This window comes from Haliotis cracherodii, unplaced genomic scaffold (genome assembly GCF_022045235.1).
Source record: "Haliotis cracherodii isolate W230 unplaced genomic scaffold, xgHalCrac1.p SCAF_9, whole genome shotgun sequence".
NCBI lineage: Eukaryota > Metazoa > Mollusca > Gastropoda > Lepetellida > Haliotidae > Haliotis > Haliotis cracherodii.
Genome location: NW_027266343.1, coordinates 12,432,595 through 12,449,860, shown reverse-complemented (window position 1 = coordinate 12,449,860; position 17,266 = coordinate 12,432,595). Strand labels below are relative to the sequence as shown.

Below are 17,266 nucleotides of genomic sequence, written 5' to 3'. Positions count from 1 at the left end.
TATCAAATACTGATGATACCAGAATTTTCACGAAAATGTGAGTGCATCCTGCCCCACTTATTTCAGCCCTCACAAAAACATGCAATGGCAAGTCAAGTGTTCACCTGAACTAACACAGGATGATATGGTACAAGTGAAATTTGGGGATCGCTTCAAACATCATTTTGGTCACTATGCATCAAATTCGGAAATGTCCTCACATATCTAAAATAAAACTTTTTGAAAGATTTACTAAAGCATTGAATGCTGTAACCCTGATCAAAAACTTTGGAGCAAGGGGTCAAGGATTCACAGGTCAAATTTTGATTCCCACAAAGTGTACAATGTGTTAACACCTTTCCTGATGTCAACATCATAATGTTTTCGGAATCCTAAAACTTTGCTGGGCATTTTGTAAGATTTGATAAGAAAACACATTCAGACTTTCACTTTCATGATCTCATAAGCCACGCTCTGATTGGCGGGATGAAAGGTCGTTCTGACGTGACCTGTAATGGGATGTCCTCAGATCTTTGTGTAGGAGTAATGAGCACTAAGATCTTCTTTTAGTGAGATTGGAGGCAGTAGAGGCAGCACAGGACTGAAATGCTTGATAAATGTCGAGGGCAGTAGTGGACAGATTAAAACAGGAAGTGTGATAATAATTACCTCCCTTGGCTGTTGACACAACAACCTTGAATACTCTATGGCAAATAGTACATGGTATATGAAATATCGTTGAAAGAAATTAAATGCCTTATTCACTTACTTACCATTAAAAGCCTTTAAATCTATCAAGCAGGTTGTTTTCCTGATTGAATGGTGACATACAGAATTTGGTAAATAAAGAAAAAGAAAAACATAGAACACATCTAAAATGTAGAGCAAGAAGGCTCTGAAGCTCACCTGAATGTGTCTTGATTATAATAACAACATAGTCATTATGAATGGTACAACACTACTGCATGTCAAACTGCATGGCGGCCATGTTTGATTGTGAAGAAGAATCACAACTTGAGGTGAGTTAAAAGAAGAAAAGACTCTTTAAATCAATAGCAAAGTTTCTTTAGAAAGAAGAAAAAACATTTATCTTTTTTAACAATCAATTCACGCTACTGCAAAGTAATTCACCCACTAATATTTCACATTCTACACCTTAGTAATTGTGCATCAAAGTGAATATCAAAGAAGTTTTTATTCCATTTGATTACAAGATGCAATTCAGCCATCTCTTGGGATTGTGGAATAATGAATTCTTTCCCCACCGCAAAAAGATCTTAATATTCTTTAATTAGCTCATTCAAAATTCCTCAAAGGGCAAAGTAATGCTAATACAGTTGTAAGTGGAAGAATGAAGATTTCAAGAGTCCTGATTTCCCAGAATGAGCAAGCCAGTGATGGTTAAGGCATATTAAACAGTCAATGGACGGTGCAAATGGCTCTGGGATATAGTGTAGCACTTGATTTTCTCTGAAATCAACATTGGCGCAGTGGGATACTCAGATGCAGTGAAATGAGAGGAATTCTTATGGTGGAATTTCGGAGTATTTATCCGCCAAGTTTCCAGTACTGTATACAATCACCAGGCAGAAATCTCAGGGGCCTTACAAGACTTACACTGACAGGGAGGAGGACTCACTGTTCAAATGTTTCACTTCTTCATGGTAATTTGGCCATCAAAACTAATTAACAGGAATAAGAATGAGTGAGTTGGGTTAAATCTTGCTAAGGACCGTTTGTTTCTTTGTTTGTTGTTTAACGTGGCACTTATTTAAGCAGTAGTGTACCTTAATGTTGGAGACTAATTATGGTGTCTGGACAATCCAGTAATTGTTTCTTTGTTTGTTGTTTAACGTGGCACTTATTCAAGCAGTAGTGTACCTTAATGTTGGAGACTAATTATGGTGTCTGGACAATCCAGTGATTGTTTCTTTGTTTGTTGTTTAACGTGGCACTTATTCAAGCAGTAGTGTACCTTAATGTTGGAGACTAATCATGGTGTCTGGACATTCCAGTAATTGTTTCTTTGTTTGTTGTTTAACGTGGCACTTATTCAAGCAGTAGTGTACCTTTATGTTGGAGACTAATCATAGTGTCTGGACAATCCAGTGATTGTTTCTTTGTTTTTTGTTTAACATGTCACTTATTCAAGCCATATTGTACCCTAATGTCGGAGACTAATCATGGTGTCTGGACAATCCAGTGATTGTTTCTTTGTTTGTTGTTTAACATGTCACTTATTCAAGCAGTAGTGTACCTTAATGTTGGAGACTAATCATGGTGTCTGGACAATCCAGTGATTGTTTCTTTGTTTGTTGTTTAACGTGGCACTTATTCAAGCAGTAGTGTACCTTAATGTTGGAGACTAATCATAGTGTCTGGACAATCCAGTGATTGTTTCTTTGTTTGTTGTTTAACGTGGCACTTATTCAAGCAGTAGTGTACCTTTATGTTGGAGACTAATCATAGTGTCTGGACAATCCAGTGATTGTTTCTTTGTTTTTTGTTTAACATGTCACTTATTCAAGCCATATTGTACCCTAATGTCGGAGACTAATCATGGTGTCTGGACAATCCAGTGATTGTTTCTTTGTTTGTTGTTTAACATGTCACTTATTCAAGCAGTAGTGTACCTTAATGTTGGAGACTAATCATGGTGTCTGGACAATCCAGTGATTGTTTCTTTGTTTGTTGTTTAACATGGCACTTATTCAAGCAGTAGTGTACCTTAATGTTGGAGACTAATCATGGTGTCTGGACAATCCAGTGATTGTTTCTTTGTTTGTTGTTTAACGTGGCACTTATTCAAGCAGTAGTGTACCTTAATGTTGGAGACTAATCATGGTGTCTGGACACTCCAGTGATTGTTTCTTTGTTTTTTGTTTAACATGTCACTTAATCAAGCAGTAGTGTACCTTAATGTTGGAGACTAATCATGGTGTCTGGACAATCCAGTGATTGTTTCTTTGTTTGTTGTTTAACGTGGCACTTATTCAAGCAGTAGTGTACCTTAATGTTGGAGACTAATCATGGTGTCTGGACATTCCAGTGATTGTTTGTTTGTTTGTTGTTTAACGTGGCACTTATTCAAGCCATATTGTACCCTAATGTCGGAGACTAATCATGGTGTCTGGACAATCCAGTGATTGTTTCTTTGTTTGTTGTTTAACGCCGCACTCAGCAATATTCCAGCTGTATGACAGCGGTCTGTAAATAATCAAGTCTCCACCCAACAAACCAGTGATTGTTTCTTTGTTTGTTGTTTAACGCCCCACTCAGCAATATTCCAGCTATATGACAGCGGTCTGTAAATAATCGAGTCTGGACCAGAAAATCCAGTGATTGGATACGATGACATGCATCAACCAAGTCAGCGATCCTGACCACCCGATCCCGTTAGTGGCCTCTTACAACAAGCATAGTCGCCTTTTACTGCAAGCATGGGTTCCTGAAGACCTATTCTAAACCGTATCTTCAAGGATCAATCCAGTGATTGATATTGTAAGCACCGACCCATGCAGTGATGTACGATGACATGGAATCAACCCAGTCACTGAGTCGGACCATCTGAACCATGTAGTCCCCTTTTACATCCAGCATGATAACCCCATAACATCATCAAAACAATTAGATGGTGGGTAAAAAGAATGACTAATGTACTTGTATGCATTGGTTTCATTAAATTCTGACAATTTGCACTGGGTCATTTTGCCAGTCAATGAACCACTTGTGAAGATATGGTTAAGAATTGGCGACCAAAGGATCGGGTGGTCAGGCTTGCTCCCTAGGTGGATGCATGCCAGCATATTGCGTAGATCGATGCTTATGATTGCCAGGACCAGGCTTTGTTATTTACAGAATGTAGGGCTGCAATGATACAGGAAGGTCACCATACGATATGCATCTCGATATTCTGGTCATGATGCGATACGTATCTTGATACGCAATGATAAAAAAAAAAACAAGACTTAAAGCATGTCAAGATTGAACCTTTCATGATTTTGGAACAGTCAAAATTATTTTATAATAACAAGACAACTGAAGTTTTTCAGCTTCAAAGTGGAACTTTCTCTAACTTTCCTTCAAAACAATTCAAAGTTCAAACACCAGAAAATAATTAATGTACTCCACCAGTGATACAACTTCAAAGAATTTTGATGCAATGGTCGAAGAAATTGTATCTGAAATTATTGTTTTATCAGGAATAATATATTCCAATATCGTGTTACCTTAGTTGCAGCTTTTACAATATATATATTTAAAATTATAAGAACTACAAGTGTACCATTTTGGTACTGGTGATTGCTGTTGCGAGATATTTTTACATATGGAACAATTTGACCAGTCACCGTAGGGACTTCCCGTGCTACATGTATTTCGATTGCGAAAACGTTATGTTGACATATATTAGCCAAATTTCCACAAATACGACTTTCAACGAGTCAAAGTATGGCATTTTTAATATATGTTTCCATTCTCTAGCAACTAAAGTTCGTTTCAATGCGTCAAAAGCGGTAATCTGACCATGGTTGCTGTATCTCTTCACACACGATTTCACATAAATTAATGAAAACAATATTAAATGAAATTTTGAATAAAATTAAAAAATATATTACAAACACATGTCCAGATACACAATGAACACGTTTTAATAACAAGATAATATAATAATGGTATTGAATTGCGTACTTCAGTTCGGATTTGCTGACTGGTATTTCCTGTGTTTTGTGCTTGGGTTGATCAGCTGATAATGTTTTTTGAGATGGGGAAAAACATCTGTCGGTATTAAAAATGTAAGTACGTTTTTTGGAGCCATGCGTTACCGCACGCTATAACCAAGTTAGCGGTTTATTGAAAGGCACAATAGCGAGGAAACGCTCTACTTGAGATTTGCGTTCCGTATCGTGGCATATCGATAAATGGGCCCACGTTTATCGTATATCATATACGGGTCAAGTATCACGTTGCATCGGAATATCGGTGTATCATTTCACCCTTAACCAAGGTATACACATATTCAGTAGCAACTTTGTTGCTATGACTACAAAAGTTTCCTCATTAAGTGCAAAACAAATTCATCGCCTTGGAGACCATTTTCTTGCTTAAAAATGAAAATGTCAAGATGTATTTTGCTTAAAGAGATAAGCTCATGATGCTACATTTATCACTTTCGACCATCTATAAGTCTACACACTGCTTATTAGACGAAGACCCAACGACAAAAAGAGCCACATAAGATTAGTTTGGAATTTTATGAGTGTGTAGGGACAGCATAGCTGGAATCATGCACAAACAGTGTCAGCTCCATAGTCCTTGTGCTTTCAGAGGAGATGGGGAAACTAACAGATAAAGACAGACAACCGGACAAACAATTGGATGGCCAGATGACAGACAGCTGGACAGATGACAGACAACTGGACGGATGACAGACAACTGGACTGACAGACAGCTGGACGGATGACACACAACCTTTCAGATGACACACAACCTGACAGATGACAGATAACTGGACTGATGACAGACAACTGGACGGATGACAGACAACTGGACAGTTGACAGACAACTGGACGGATAACCTGACAGATGACAGATAACTGGACGGATAACCTGACAGATGACAGATAACTGGATAGATGACAGACAACTGGACGGATGACAGACAACTGGACAGATGACAGACAACTGGACGGATGACAGACAACTGGACTGACAGACAGCTGGACGGATGACACACAACCTTTTTAGATGACACACAACCTGGCAGATGACAGACAACTGGACAGATGACAGACAACTGGACGGATGACAGACAACTGGACGGATGACAGACAACTGGGCAGATGACAGATAACTGGATAGATGACAGACAACTGGACGGATGACAGACAACTGGACAGATGACAGCTGGACAGATGACAGACAACTGGACGGATGACAGACAACTGGACAGATGACACACAACTGGACAGATGACAGCTGGACAGATGACAGACAACTGGACGGATGACAGACAACTGGATGGATGACAGACAGCTGGATGGATGACAGACAGCTGGACAGATGACAGACAACTGGACGGATGACAGACAACTGGACAGATGACAGACAACTGGACAGATGACAGACAACTGGACAGATGACAGACAACTGGACGGATGACAGACAACTGGACGGATGACAGACAACTGGACAGATGACACACAACTAGACAGATGACAGACAACTGGACGGATGACACACAACTGGACAGATGACAGACAACTGGACGGATGACAGACAACTGGATGGATGACAGACAACTGGACAGATGACAGACAACTGGACAGATGACAGACAACTGGACAGATGACACACAACTAGACGGATGACACACAACTGGATGGATGACACACAACTGGATGGATGACAGACAACTGGATGGATGACAGACAGCTGGACAGATGACAGAGAACTGGTCAGATGACAGACAGCTGGACAGATGACAGACAACTGGACAGATGACAGACAGCTGGACAGATGACAGACAACTGGATGGATGACACACAACTGGATGGATGACAGACAACTGGACAGATGACAGACAACTGGATGGATGACAGACAACTGGACAGATGACAGACAACTGGACAGATGACAGACAACTGGATGGATGACAGACAACTGGACAGATGACAGACAACTGGACAGATGACAGACAACTGGACAGATGACAGACAACTGGACAGATGACAGACAACTGGACAGATGACATACAACCTGACAGATGACAGACAGCTGGACAGATGACAGACAACTGGACAGATGACAGACAACTGGACAGATGACACACAACTGGACAGATGACAGACAACTGGACGGATGACAGACAACTGGACAGATGACACACAACTAGACAGATGACAGACAACTGGACGGATGACACACAACTGGACAGATGACAGACAACTGGACGGATGACAGACAACTGGATGGATGACAGACAACTGGACAGATGACAGACAACTGGACAGATGACAGACAACTGGACAGATGACACACAACTGGACGGATGACACACAACTGGATGGATGACACACAACTGGATGGATGACAGACAACTGGATGGATGACAGACAGCTGGACAGATGACAGAGAACTGGTCAGATGACAGACAGCTGGACAGATGACAGACAACTGGACAGATGACAGACAGCTGGACAGATGACAGACAACTGGATGGATGACACACAACTGGATGGATGACAGACAACTGGACAGATGACAGACAACTGGATGGATGACAGACAACTGGACAGATGACAGACAACTGGACAGATGACAGACAACTGGATGGATGACAGACAACTGGACAGATGACAGACAACTGGACAGATGACAGACAACTGGACAGATGACAGACAACTGGACAGATGACAGACAACTGGACAGATGACATACAACCTGACAGATGACAGACAGCTGGACAGATGACAGACAACTGGACAGATGACAGACAACTGGACAGATGACACACAACTGGACAGATGACAGACAACTGGACAGATGACAGACAACTGGACGGATGACAGACAACTGGACAGATGACAGACAACTGGACGGATGAAAGACAACTGGACGGATGACAGACAACTGGTCGGATGACAGACATAAGTTCACTTGATTTTCAGCCAGGTGAGCTAAAAACTGAAGCAACGTTACTTGCGGTGTACAAGGGACATATAAGTCTCTATCAGTGGTGTAAATCCACCTTGACATTTTCAATTGTATATCTGTTTACTACCCACTGATGCCTTTGTCTGGAAACTATTGATTACCGAGTTACACATTACCATCATTTGAGTCAACATCTACCTGCCATCTACTGCAAGCAGTGGTTGATTTAAAGAAGGATTCCCTGCTATTTTGTCATTATATACCACATTAAAATGCTCTGGATAATGGAGCACTATTGTGCTATATACGTCGCTGATTTCAATCATGCCAGATATGTCGCTTATTTCAACATTGACTGACATGTTGTGGACTTTACAGCCTCTTAACTTTCGACATTTCCACCTCCAGTACTTACAGAAATATACCAGATGACACTCTAGGAAGCGTGGTTGTCACGTTACCATGGTGATGTTGTCGTGGGTGGGAGGGGTAGTGATCGTTTTGAGAGAATGTAATTTAAATTTCAAGGAATGTGTAAGTATATAATCATAATAATAAGAGTGAGTGAGTGAGTGAGTGAGTGAGTGAGTGAGTTGTTTTACGCCGCTTTTAGCAGTATTCCAGCAATATCACAGCAGGGGACACCAGAAATGGGCTTCACACATTGTGCCCATGTCAGGAATTGAACCCGGGTTTTCGGCATGGCGAGCGAACGCTTTAACCACTAGGCTACCCGACCACCCCAATAATAATAATAATAATAATAATAATAATAATAATAATAATAATAATAATAAAAATTTAAAAAATGACAATAAATAAATTTTAAAAAAATAAAAAAAGAAGAAGTTGACTTTCATAAAATTCTCTCTCTTATGTGTATCACTTCTAAATGCCATTCAGACTCATTAATGCTTTGTACAGAATCTCTCAGGAAGAGAGATAAAAAGATAAAGAGAATCTGCAGCTCAACTAAATCTTCTGGATTCTATTCAAACATTAGATTCTTTAAGTCATAAAAGAAGGGTGAACAAGAATGAAGGACATTATTCTGTTACATCAGGACAGTCACAGTGATGTGGGAGGAAAGCCTGCAGTGAAGCAGGTCTCAGATGACTACAACTTTGTCTAGACCAATGAGCATGGGTATTGTCCCGACAAATCTAGAAACATAATCAGGTGAATATGGGACCCAACTCTGCAGAGCCGTTTGTGGCACCTTAGACAACTATCCTGACCCACGTCAGAGCTTTAGATAACCTTTTGGTTCTTTGGGTATTTTACCCTGGGGTTTGAGTTTGACTGGGTATCCACAAGTTTTAGAGGGTATTCTTTACCCATCTGTTTCTTGACATTTTGGGTATTTAACTTAAAACCTGTTTCGTAACAATCCCTGTAAATCATTTAAAACTATGTGAAAAGTAGTACACCTGGTTCTGCGTGCGGCTCCCTCTCCGGGAAGCCATTTTAACAAAATTGTATATTTCTTTCATCACCTATCAGCAACTAATTAAGATATAACATGTACACTGACTAGGCACGATGTGCTTTTTAATTGACATCTATCAGTATGTTTGTCGCAGAAGCTTTTCCAAATGTAATTTTCTGCGAGTACCCGCACATGTCTTCCGACTTCGAAGTGTTTTTTTCACTTCCTGGTTCGGCATATCTGCGGGTCATATCATTTTCTTTCGTAATTTCAATGGTCAAGTTAACACCTCGGCTTATCTACGGGGTCGGCTTATCCGCAGTCAGATACAGTAACTGTTGGTACTGGTAAGTGAATTTGGCGATCGGCTGATACACATTCTTTTTATCCAACAGTTGTAATATACGCAGTCATTTAATCTAATTGTTATAATACATGCATTCATTTTATTTCAATAGCATATTTATAGTTTTTGTTGCATATATTTGATTTGTCTGCATATTTCAGTTTATTTTATGCGTATTTTACACATATACGCAGTTTATCTCAAAATCTACCATGTGATCATGACAATAAAAGAATATGTAACAAAAGGTTCTACACAACATCATAATGTGTGACCAACCAGGAGAAAAGAGTGAGTGTGTGAGTATGGTTTTACGCCCTTTTAGCAATATTCCAGCAATATCACGGCGGGGGACACCAGAAATGGGCTTCACACATTGTACCCATGTCGGGAATCGAACCCAGATCTTTGGCGTGACGAGCGAACGCTTTAACCACTAGCCTACCCGCCCGACCCATCCAGGAGAAAAGAGACCTTATGGCTGCTGGAATACGATTGCGCTATGTCATCTATAAAACATTTTCGTCAACTTACTTCAGTGAAGATCGCCATGTGTGCAGAGTGTACAAAATTTCATATTTCTTCCTCTTAAGTTCGTAATGTAATGACAGCATTATTTCAAAAATTTTCAGCATACATGTTTTCAATTCATCAGACATTATGTCTACAAACTGCAATTATTACTTAAATTGTTTTAAGTCGGAAAATGAGGCCAAATGTGTGATGTAATTTATCTCTGTCATAAATATGAATTGCAGTTTGTGAATTGTAACTTTGTGTTCCAAAATACTGTAGTTTTAAAATATAATAAAAAGTCAAAATGTGATTTTTCACCCATCACAATCTCATTAAAGCAATCAAACTGACGGCAGTGTAATGTTTACTTCTTTGTTCTGATTTCGATCATGCATGCCTTTCGTCACACTTTCTGATTGGTTGATCCAAGTACCATGTTGCCAATTGACCAACATCTTGTAACAAGTAATAGCAGGTCACACTCGGTGCTCAAGAAGCCAAAGATATGACAACTGATTCATCAATGTCAAAATTATCTCGCAGGCAGTAAAATACCAATTCTGTATTCTATTGAACAGTTTTGTCCCATAATATAGACAGGTAGACTTTTCTTTGGATAAGTTATTTGTATGGTTTCATTGTCCAGTTACAAGTTCAAATTTTTTATTTTTCAACACCCTAGTAAAGAGTCAGAACCATGAGAGCAGAAACTAGAAAACAAAAGACAATTGTTATTCGGCTTCAGATAAAAACCAAGCCACACTTATAACCAAGGACATACTTGTTAACTTGAGCTGCCAGCACAGCTGCATTGTTTTCGTGATTTCAGAGCAACAAACAGCACTCTAGCATCCCATTGATTCAGAAGAAAAACCTATTGACCATCCTCCAAGTCTCCTTGCGTGACAGCAACAAGCTGCAGTGTAAAAACCGACACTGCTAACACTTCCCAACACTGCTCCACGTCCACTGCTTGTACAGAGTGCGGCATGACATTCTGTGGAGCTTGTAATAACCCTTAAAGCCTACACAGAACACTCACTCAACACATAAAATGGAAAAAACAGGAACTGCGTCCCAATAACATGGTTGTGAAAACTAGGCAATGTTATTTTTGTGGTAACTGTTGAGAGTGTCAGTTTTTTTATGATTGTGTTTAAGAAAACTACACTGTTATCAAAACAACCAGTACATATTCCAGCTGCATCATGGAACCCTCTAAAATGATAAATACCGTATTCAACATAATAAGCGCCCTGCTCTATATACATGATAAGCGCCCACAGCGATATTTGCTAATATATTGGCTAGTGAACAATCCCAATCAGCACCCCTTGCGATTGATCAATGTATGCAAGACTTATTTATTCGTGTATTATACTCACTTGTGTGTTATTTGCACCCTTAATTATGGGCAATCCAATTCTTGAAAAGTATATCTGTCGTACATAAACATTTCAGGCTGTCAGCACAAACCACAAAATTTGTCTTTCAAAACTGCTTTTTTCACCAAAATAATATTCTAATAAGAGCCCCGTATTTCTAATTTTTAGAGCACCCTGGGCACTCATTACGTCGAATACGGTAATAAAGTCTGGCTCAGACAAACTAGTACTAAAAGCGTGAGTGAGTGGGTTGGGTTTAATGCCACTTTGAACAGTATTCTACAATTTTATCACAGCATGTCAGCTTGATGTGGTCAAAAAGCGATGCAGGTCTTAAACGGTTACCACTTTGTGAAAGGCACAAGCAGGAGTATGGTGCTGACAACCCTAGAATGATAATCAGTGTATACCTTGGAATACTACCCACAGTACTGAAAGCATAAGCAATGAATGAGACCCATTAAGATTCGGGGGTAGAATAGGTCTTCAGCAACCAATGCTTGCCGTAAAAGGGGACTGTACTTGTCATAAAAGGCGACTAACAGGATCGGGTGGAGCTGCACCTGAACACACTCTTCACATCGTAGCTGCAGGTAAGATGCGGTACCAGCACCAAGTAGCAGATAGCCCACGAGTGACATACTCTACCAGACCCGGGGTAGAATAGGTCTCCAGCAACCCATGCTTGCCGTAAAAGGTGACTATGCTTGTCGTACATAAGGCGACTAACAGGATCGGGTGGTCAGACTCGCTGATTTGGTTGATACATGTCATCGATCCCAATTGCGTGGATCGATGCTCATGATATCAATCTCTGGATTGTCTGGTCCAGACTCGATTATTTACAGACCGCCGTCATATAGCTGGAATATTGCTGAGTGCGGCGTTAAACAACAATTAAACCAACAACAACAACAACAATGAATGATCCATGCCACTGGGGCCAATGACATGAGATGATGTAAGTCACAGAGCAGGGGGTTCTGACTTTAGTCATCTCTTAAGACAAGCATGGGATACTAGGGATCCATTTTCCCCAGAATCCCCACATGGTGATGCAGGGTAAATATTTAAATTTGTTTGTTGTTTAGCGTCACACTCAGCATAAATCGGCATCAGTCTGGACTAGTACAAGCAGCCACACAAACACACACACGTACATGCACGTCGCTATATAAGTGCAATAATCTTGGAGGCGACGTTAAACCCCATTTCACCTCACCACCTCATGACATTACATGAGGAAGAAAGCAATAAGGCTAGAATGGGTAACTTGTGTCCTTGGGTCAGGTGGGTCCTGAGTAGGATCCAAGGACCCACAGGACTACCAGGACCCATGATTAGTCATTGTTAGACATTGTTTAATAACGATAAGTTTCAAACGTTTGAGTAAAGAAAAAGCTTCAGTCAACTTCAATGTGTGCATGATCAGATCGTTTAATACAAGAAGTTTTTACCAGGGCTCCGCTAAAACAATTCTCAATCGGACATTTATACCCAACTTGAGGCCTACGGCTGGTACCCAGGTTGGGTCGGGAAATAGGGGGTGGGTACCCGGTAGTAATATAAATTTGGACTCGCCCCAGCCCTAGTAGGCAAACAAAATTTTACAATACATCAAGCTGATTTTTTGGTTAAGTCCTTTAAATCTTTTAACAAAATGTTCAACACAATCATAAACAATTTTTTTCAGAAAATATACCTAATCATCAAATATTTTTCATTTTCATAAAGTTGCAGTTATCGGATTGGAACTTCCCTGAAAAACAACAAAATCTAGAGGTGAGGCCTAAACATGATTACAAACATCTTCTTGAGGAATCACAATGGAATATATAGATAGAGATTGATCTCGTGGACTGGAGATTGTGTCCAGCCTTTGGCTAGACAAATTAGTTTCCCAAATGACTATGAATGCTGTCTCCTATTGCTAAAGGGAATCTGTTATTAGCAGTGTTCATCTATTAGGTAGAAACTAATTAGACTTTGAAACCTAACACACATGCCCATACGTTCTGTTGAAGTAATCTGACTACTCATATGAATCTAAATTAAATTAATTTTATCATCGGTGTTAGATCGGGAATGTTATGCTTGTTTTGTCTTCCTTCTGTGGAAATTGTGGAAATGTGGCCAGACATTTGTCATTCTCATAAAACAACAAGTCATGTTCACTGTAGTGTATATAACACAAGTACCATTCACCTGTCGACTAGCATTGATTTTCATACTACTCACCTGTCAACTAACACTGATTGTACGGAGAGCTTCACTTAGGCAATTGCTGCATTGGGCCAAGATGGCAGGGCCTGTACCGATTGCACTGGGTCACCCTGGAGTTAAAAAGAAAACAGGCATCAGTGGAGGAAAGCATGCTGGCATTACATGTCTCGACGTGACCCTGCTGAGAATCAATCTCAAACCGCTTCACTCCCCAAGTTCAACTTTCATGAAAAAGAGCTTATTTTTTTATTCCTTCTACCTTGTGTGAAGAGTCAAGAATTTGCTCTTGAGGTTAGGTGTAGATCTCATTTTGGATTTTACACCATAAATGTTGAAAGTCTGCCAAAAAATGACTCAAAGCCCTGTAGCTCACCTGAACGGAAAGGTATTTGCAGTATCTTGGACCAAATTTTGATAAATGAGAACAAGATAAACTTCATATTTTACCATAATTGCTGGATTTATCAATACAAAGTTATAGTGAGTGAGTGAGTGAGTGAGTAAGGTTCTACGCCGCTTTTAGCAATATTCCAGCAATATTCCAGCAATATCACGGCGGGGGACACCAGAAATGGGTTTCACACAATGTATCCATGTCGGGAATCGAACCCGGGTGTGATGAGCAAACGCTTTAACCACTAGGCTACCCGACCGCCCCTACAAAGCTCTAACTGGCAGACATTGGAGGCTGTGGTTTGTTTTTAACCACTTTCAGCAATAATTCAGCTTATTAATTGTGGTCTGTATATAGTTGCTGGAGTAAGATTACAATATAGAGAATCTCACCAGAGTGTCTTTTGATATCAAATATATCAACACGAGTTGATAAAAGTGGGAAAACTCCGAGGCTTGCGGAGGATTTTTCGACTTTTATTGACGAATGTTGATATATTTGATATCAAAAGACACGAGGGTGAGATTTTATTTATCATCCAACATCATTCTTCCAACATTTTCAGTTTGTAGACAGTAATAAGCAGTGTCTTAGTGTAAAAAGTACTGCTAACAGCTTCAGTAGCAGAGTTTTAGTGATTTCATTTGATTGTGACGTCATGGTAACCGGTGACGTCACAATGGTCTGCAAAGCATTGTGATGTAATTTCATTGCAGCGATATCTACAGTGTAGATATCGCTTGATCTAATCCAAGCTATATCTCCTGTAGGAGCCAGTTTTGGATGATTAAAAAACATTACACTTATTTCTGATTTAGCACAGTGTGCACAGTTTTCAGTAATAAAAGGCACCTGATTGAAACATTTAAATATTGAGGAACAGAAAATCCGCACCTTTATTTGGGGCAAAATATTGACTTCCTGTTCACGTTTTATCACATAATCCTCAGCTACATTTGTCTACAACTGCCAACGAGTCGTAAAAAAAAATATCACAAGACATCCATAAATACCGATCAAGGGTGTACTTGAAACTTTTAAAATAGAGAGCACAAAATAATTCCCTACTTGATTTGGAGCCACAACATATTGAATTCCTGTCCACTGTTATCAATATTCCTGCAGTTCCAACCATAATGGTCATCCTCCCTCAGCCCTGTTTCATAAACATCAATAATTAATAGGATTGTTTCAATCAAAACATTTCCTAATAATACTGGATTTTTTCCCTGAAAGCCATATTGTTGATTGATTTTTATCCCCTATTGATGCTGACAATCCACTCGGAGTTAGTCACGGTAGAGTACAGCTATGTCAACAGACTCAACACCCACCAATTATTTACTGCTGGAACAGCCAGCATCTTGTTATTACCGTTCTGATGAAGATAATGTCTCAGTGGTTCAATACTACACTTAAAGAAAATATGATTGTAAAGACAACTTGACTCGAGTTTGCACATATATACATCACAAAGCTGCATTATCATATTATCAATACTGGATTTAACATCCCTGCTTTTAGCAAGTGGTAATTTTCCTCAAATATTCAGCAATGTCAAACAGTTGAGATTGACTTTCTTCTGGCAGTCTAGAAAGAACGTCAATACTCCTGCTCTCTCTGTGGGTTTCTGATTATAATGCTGACACCATTGCTTGGAACTGACAGGAAAGTCAAGGTCGTTGAATGGCTTTTTGGCGTTAAATGCTGATGCAATATTTCTTCAGTCATTCACAGCTCGGTGAGAGCAGCCTGGTGAACTTCTACACAAAACATTCAGGAAGTTCGTGAAAAAGGTGAGGCAATATTATGAATAAAAGATTTATCATAATTGGTAACACATGTTTCTTTGGTGTTTCAACTAGGCGTCAATCGAAAAAGTTTGACAGACAGTTATCCATTTCAAAATTGTTTCTGTAACAAGTAATTTATCATCTTCCCAAAGCAAGAGAGTTAAATGGCTTTAAAAGTCCAGTTTCCACCCTTGCCGAACTAGGCTGGAATTCCTGGGCTCGATCGTAGCACCACAAGTGGTTATTATGAGTTATGTCCCTTCTAAGCCTTCCCTATGGACCATTCAAATTCCACCTCTCGTATCACTTGCGTTTGCTTCAAACAAAATGGTGGTGCCCAGTCAAGACGATCTGATCAAAACGCAAGATCTATATTGTGATAAAACGCCCTTACATCGCGAAATGCATCAAATCACTTGAGCACCTTGATTAAAAACATAAAAAGATTTGTAAAATATCTGTTGACAATGAGTTTGCGGTACATCTGCATTGCAAATCCTGCAATCGACCGAAATCTGCACAACAGTATATGAACCGGATTTCGATTTCGATGCGAGATTTTGATTGGACTATGTATAGACTCGTTAGTCCAGCCAAAATGTATCTCCATAATACCAGCCTAGTTCGGCAAGGGTGGAAACTGGACTTTGATAGTCAGTTAAGTCGCTTGCCTCAGGAAGATGGTACTTTATAAAATGGGTGTGACAATACAATCTGTTCGCCACCCAACAACATAAAGAAAACTTATGGATACATACCGGTAATACACTTTTACGCATAACATATACAGAATACATATTTACATATTACATATACAGTATACATATTTACGCATTACATATACAGTTAACTATAGTTATAACGAACTTAAAGGGACAACTAATTTTAGTTCGTTATAACCGTAGTTCATAATAAGCATATATATTACATATATATACAGCAAATGGACTGGACCCAAAAATAGGTTTGTTATATCCATCAGTTCATTATAAGCGTGGTCTAAACGTAGTTTACTGTACAGTATATATATTTACGTATTACATATACAGTCCACATATTTACATATTACATATACAGTACACATATTTACGTATTACATATACAGTCCACATATTTACGTATTACATATAAAGTACACATATTTACGTATTACATATACAGTACACATATTTACATATTACATATACAGTACACATATTTACATATTACATACCGGGTATACAGTACACATTGGGTTTCACCGAAGTGGTAAACGTCTTATACCTGCATCACTTCGGGCTTTCCTCCCACATTAAGTTGACACGCTATGATATAACTGGAATACTGTTAAAAGTGGCGTTAAACACAAATCCCTCACTCACACACTCCATCGTTTGCTGTAGGCAGTATGCTCCCTGTTGTAAATTGGGAATTAATTCTCTGTTTGCGTGAATCCTGTGAATCATTAATTCAATGCATCGCAAAATTGATACAAATGTCAACCCTTGGCCTAAAACACGTCTTGAAATTAATGCTAGTAGCCGTGTCTATGAACTAACAAAACGAATC

The 17,266-nt window shown here is 39.4% G+C and overlaps 1 long non-coding RNA gene across 2 annotated transcripts in view; it reads right to left on the bottom strand.

Moving 5' to 3' along the window:
- The window catches only part of LOC139453227 (uncharacterized), a 193,932-nt gene that overhangs the window by 147,709 nt on the left and 28,957 nt on the right, over positions 1-17,266 (bottom strand). For both annotated transcript variants that reach the window (XR_011652407.1, XR_011652406.1), the window contains exon 2: positions 13,547-13,641. This is a non-coding gene — a long non-coding RNA (uncharacterized lncRNA). The remainder of the gene's footprint in view (positions 1-13,546; positions 13,642-17,266) is intronic.